General features: G+C 54.0%; 1 protein-coding gene across 1 annotated transcript in view; it reads right to left on the minus strand.

Moving 5' to 3' along the window:
• LOC113208055 (uncharacterized) overlaps window positions 1-5,435 on the minus strand; it is a 301,854-nt gene that overhangs the window by 294,667 nt on the left and 1,752 nt on the right. The window lies entirely within an intron of this gene.

The raw sequence follows: 5,435 nt of genomic DNA on the forward strand, positions 1-5,435 counted from the left end.
CTTGTACACTCTCATGTAAAACTTAGTGTGAGAGCAGAGAAGGGCTGCCTTTGCTGCCTACCGAAGGCAAATCTCTTCGACTCGAGAGATTTTAAGATGTTGTGTGTCGCTAGTAACCGCCGCTAGATGGCGTAACGGTCAGAGCGTCTCTAACAATAACCATTTCTCTGCATAAAACTCAAATTTTGACACGAAACTAACATTTAATTTTACGCTGTATGCTCTATAAGACAATGACCTTCAGTGAAAATAAGAGTTTTTGTTCAAAAAGTCAACCATGCGTCAGATATAATTGGTTTAATATCAACGCGCGCAGGGTACCTGCCAACTCTCCTCCGTTGGATATGGCAATGTTTTCCACATATGATTGTAGCGTTTACTACACGCTACATCATTTTTGTATCAGTGACGTACAGTGTCACTGATTGGTTCCGCCCTCCTCGGAACATTCAGTGTACCGACGAAAAGGCAAGATTTTGCGAAGTAATTTGTTTTACAATGCTCGAACGTGTAATTCACTATGCACTTCTGATGAAGAGGCATTGGCTAACTGATATGACCCTTCCGAAAGGGCAATGAGAAAGTACTACTAATTTTTGGGTGTCGGTATCTACTGCACACAACAGCACAAAATGTTACAAAATTTTGAAATCAGAAAAGAAATATTTGTAATGCGACGTTACGGAAATTTGTAACATCTTATGTTACAAAATTTTGTAACCAGGAAGCAAATACTTGTACTCCGTAGTTACGAAAATTTGTAACCTCGCATGTTACAAAATTTTGTAATCTTGTTACTGAAAAAACTTCCCATCAATGTTACAAAATTTTGCACTGATTTTTTTTAGAGTGTTTCATCCGCCAATGGAGGTGTGGTTTCTCACTTCCTGGAAACCTCACCCAGTCTGACGGACGCTTGGATGGGAAGGATAGTCAAAGCAATCAGCAGCAATTAAAGCACTCATTGCTTTGACTATCCTTCCAGCCAATACGCCCGTCAGCGGAGAGGGGTGGGGCGAGGCTTCCAGGAAGTGAGTACTAACCACAACTCTATTGGCGGATGGGCTGGGAGGTGCAGCACCGGTAGGCTCGACCTGGCTCGACCACAGAACGGAGCCCTTTTTATTTACAAAATGAACACGTACTACAGACCTGTTCGGACTCTGTCTTGTGTGTTACATTCAGTCGGAGCGCACTCTCGGAGTACTGTCAGCCCGGGACTCGCGTCGCCCCCTTGGCCGCTGCACCACACACGTGCTGCGCCTCGGCCACTCAACACCGACTGCTCTGTCAGTCACGGGGTGTGGTGTTGTGGGGGAGGGCGAGGCTGTGCAGTCGCGCCCGTGCGTGAGCTCTTACAAGCGCCCGAGGAGGGCTGCAGGGGGGCGAGCATGCAAGCAGGCTGCCTGCCACAGGCGGCGGCGGGCGGCTGCGGCCGGGCGACGATGGTCACAGTAACCATTCCCCCTCCCCCCTCTCTCTCTCACTCACTCTCTCTCTCTCTCTCTCTCTCTCTCTCTCTCTCTCTCTCTCTCTCTCTCCCTCACTCTTCCTACAACAGCCCTCGGCTACGACCCGCCTCCGCCTGTTCACGCCAAGGCGCCAGACATGGTGGCCATAGGGGGAGTAGGGGAGAGCGTAGGGCGCAAAGCAAGCGGGGTAAGTATGAAGAATTTGCGCTTGTGCGCGATCAGCTGCAGCAGGCGCAGTGTGACGAAAAACAAACTGCATGAGGGAAATAAGGGGGGCTTATAAGGGAGACGAGTGCGACGCGACGGGTGTAGCAGGAGGATGCTTCAACAAGTAGCTGTTTAATTTACACATGCCACTATGTGTGCATTATCAAACAACAGAAAAGTAGGAATGGTCGAAAAAATCGACGCCTGTTGGTGTGCAATTATTCCCCGCCAGCCCTTGCTTGTATTATGCACTCACACACACGCGCGCGCGCACACACACACACGGGTGGGATTATGAATTACTCAGACCCCAGCCGTGCAAACAGCCACGGTGGCCCGCGGGGCGCTGCGAGCGCAACCACTTTAATATCCCCGCAGGACCCTCGCTGCGCATTCAGACGCCGCGGAGACGCACCAAACTGCCTCTGCTCATATTACGGTGTGTTTTTTTTTTGTGTGTGTGTAGAGTGACTGCAATAGTTGTTATATTATATTATATATTGTCGACTTGTCGGTGGCGCCTTGTCCGCGCGTCCATCTCGCGTAGTCAGCTCCACGCCACCCCCTCGGCCGCGTCCAGGCGTCACCTCGCCAAGAGATATTGATATTGAGGTTGGGGAGGGACGGCCACCACGCCGCGCCCGGCAAGAGGAAAAGGGGGGGGTGAGGGGCTAGCAGGCCAGAAACCAGAATGGGTTCAGAGGCGCAGGTGGCGGCGCTCTGGAACAAGACCTCCGGGCATAAATACGTCCTGTGCAACTGTTCCCCCTCCGCCGCCACACCCCGCCACGCCCAGCCACGCCTCACCGGCGTGCTTGCAGGAGCCTTGCGGGGTCCACCACACCAGCCTGGGTGTGAGGTCACCGCCTGCCCTTGGTGGGGAGACCTTGCACTGCCAAGTGCACCCGGCAGTGTTTCGTGTACTGTATACAGTGTCGCAAACACTGCGTTCGATGGCAATTGGAGACAGAATTATAGTTCTGTCCAATGATGGATGCATTTTCTGCAGAGTGCTGCGCTGACAAAAAAGCGGACAAATGTTAAACGACGGTAGGCTAAATGTGGGACCCTTAGAGCGTTTCAGCCCCCTGTATAATGGATTAAGGATTATTTAAATTTGTTGGCAAAAGCGGACGCTCTTCTCAAACGAAAACAAAATTGCGGCGCTCATAAAATTGTCTGTTTACATGTACTTGACCCCCACTCTCCAAACAGTCCAGCAAGCATAATTTTTCTTTCGTTGTCCGCCTCTCTTATTAGATGGGGAGGGAAGTTTATCGGGCCCATTGGATCATCCAAAAACAAACTAATAATAAAAAGCGGACCTTCCGGAGGCGGGCTTATTGAGTCCAGTGGGGCCCTAGGAGAAGCCGGAAGAGGAAGAGGCGGAGTGGAGGCGAGGAGCAGGAGGGGGAGAGTCGCTCAAAATTAACTGTCCCAAATAATTTGCATAGAGTTTTCTGCGCAGGTGGTATAGAAGAGCCCCTGATAAAAACTTTGTATCTGGGCGCGGTGCGGTGCGTCCCTCTGGGGCCACGCGGGCGGCAGGCACGGGGACTCCGTCTGCCAAAGTGGCCCGTGACAGCGGACCCGGGCCTGTTTTTGCAATCACTTGAGTTGGCTGGGCCCGGCCGCCCTGGCCCGGGTCAGGCTGGAGCGGCATTTTCATCTCATACATCAACACTCTCTCCGCTCGGGGCCGCGGGCTGCGCGAGGGCCGCCGCCGGCTGAATGCTCCGACGGAATTTTCTGCTTGCCAAACACACTCTGCGAGGGTCGACGGCGCCGAGCATAGAGAGACGCGCCCGTCTGCCAGAGCAGAACGAGCCCAGAGATGAAAGTCTGAAAGTTTGAATTAGGTGAAATAGTGTCCTTCTCGTGCTCTCCTCCCGCCCGACGCTCCCTCCCGCCCCCGCTCTCCCCACAGGCCCACACAAAGGGGTACCCGTCCGTCACCGAGCTGTCGTGCGCTCGAGTTCGTCCACCCCTCGCGGCCCAACCAAATATCTGAGGCAGGCAAAGTCATAAAGGCAAAGGCTCCCTCCAGCGGCCTCAGCGAGTTTTTTCGTCTCTCCCTATCTTTCTCTCCCTGTCTCTCTGTCTCTCGCTGTGTCTCTCTCTCTCTGGCTCTCTCTCTCTCTGGCTCTCTCGCTCTCCATTCCCATCCAAATCCCGCCGCCGTCGACGGCATCTTGCGACAGAAATCCAGCAAACACCCGAAGTCACCGAGAGTATCTTCGAGCTCGCTGCACGCTCGGGAAGTAGAAATCGTCCCAAAATTAAATTGACCTGACTGCCACTGCCGTTTTTTTGTTGTTTTTGTTTCGCTTTTCCCCTCTCTTTATTCTTCCATGAGAAGCGCGTTCGCCCCCTCTGCCCGCGCCGCCGACACTCGCGGGGGTGAAAGGCTCTCACTGATTGGTTTGAGAAGAGGGCGCCACGCCGGGCCGGGCCGGGCCGGGCCGCTGAGGCCCCATGTCAAGCAAAAGCCACATCCATCATCATGCGCCTTGTGTTTTTTACGTCGCCGTTTATTTAAGTGCGGGGAGTCGGGCGCGTGGAGGCGAAAGTGGGGGGAGCGGGGCCGAAGTGCGGGCTCTTAGCGTGCGTGTGCGGACGGGGAGGGGGAGGCGAAGAATCGAAGGGTGAAGTGGTCGTGTTAGGTTGACGTATACACAGCATGGGGTGGATTCGACAGATTTCGTGGAATCCAAATGTATCTCTATATGCGGCGGGGCGCGAGTAGGCTGCTGCTGCTGGCTCTGCCCTCTCCCCATCCGCATAAGTGAACCTCTGCAAAAAGTTTTCCACACCGTTATACGAGTCTCGGCGCGCCTCACCGCCTATCGCGTTGGGTGCGGGTGGAGCGCGTACCTCTCTCCTCTCGTACAGCAAAGCGGCTCGTGGTTTCCGCTGTCTCTCTCTCCGAGTCTTTGCCGAGGAGAGGTGGGGGCCGAGGCTGGGCAGAATGAAGGGGGTGGAGGAGTGCTTAATTCAAGCCGATGTGACGCTGCGGTGGCGGGGCGGCCGCTCCGTAAGCGAGTAAGACGCCGACTTTTATGAGGGACAGAGAGCCAGTATGTCACTCCACCCCAAGCCGAGCCGAGCCCCCCCCCCTCCTCCCTCTCGCCAGCTTTGTCCCGCAGGAGCGAGGGCATGGCGGGGCAGGGGGGTAGGGGTAGCTGCACACAATCGGAGACTCTAATAAAACCGGGGAAAAAAAGAGAGAGAGGAGGAGGAGGGAGTCAAAAGTTCATCGCATTGCCCCGGCGGCGAACGCATAAAATATCAGGACGTCTAAATCATTACACGAGAGCACGCACTCCCCCTGCGAGGACTCCGCCCGCCCGCGGCCCGCCCGCCCACGCCGCGGAGACTCGCATGCAGTCACTTATATCTGCTCTACCCAATCTCTGAAACCCGTTGGGCGTATTTCAAAACCTCCAACCACTTCTTTCACTCCTACTCCCACTTCCCGCACCAGCCAGCCCCCACTCTTGCAGTCTCCAGAGAGTTCTTCTCCTTCTTCACGTTCTCTCTCTCTTTCTCTCTCATCCCTTTCTTGTTTGTTTTTATATTTGGTGTGACGCCAGAGTAAGTTATTCGTGACACTTTCGACGATAATGCACCAGAAACACAGAGAGCATTACAAATTACTTAGGAAACCCATGTTCTGGCCTGGTCTGACCTCTACATACTCTGGCTGTATATGTCTGAACAATCGCTCTGCCTGCCCAAAACCCAAAGGGTTCTGCT

Source organism: Frankliniella occidentalis, unplaced genomic scaffold (genome assembly GCF_000697945.3).
Source record: "Frankliniella occidentalis isolate FOCC.00 unplaced genomic scaffold, Focc_3.1 Scaffold230, whole genome shotgun sequence".
Taxonomy (NCBI): Eukaryota; Metazoa; Arthropoda; class Insecta; order Thysanoptera; family Thripidae; genus Frankliniella; species Frankliniella occidentalis.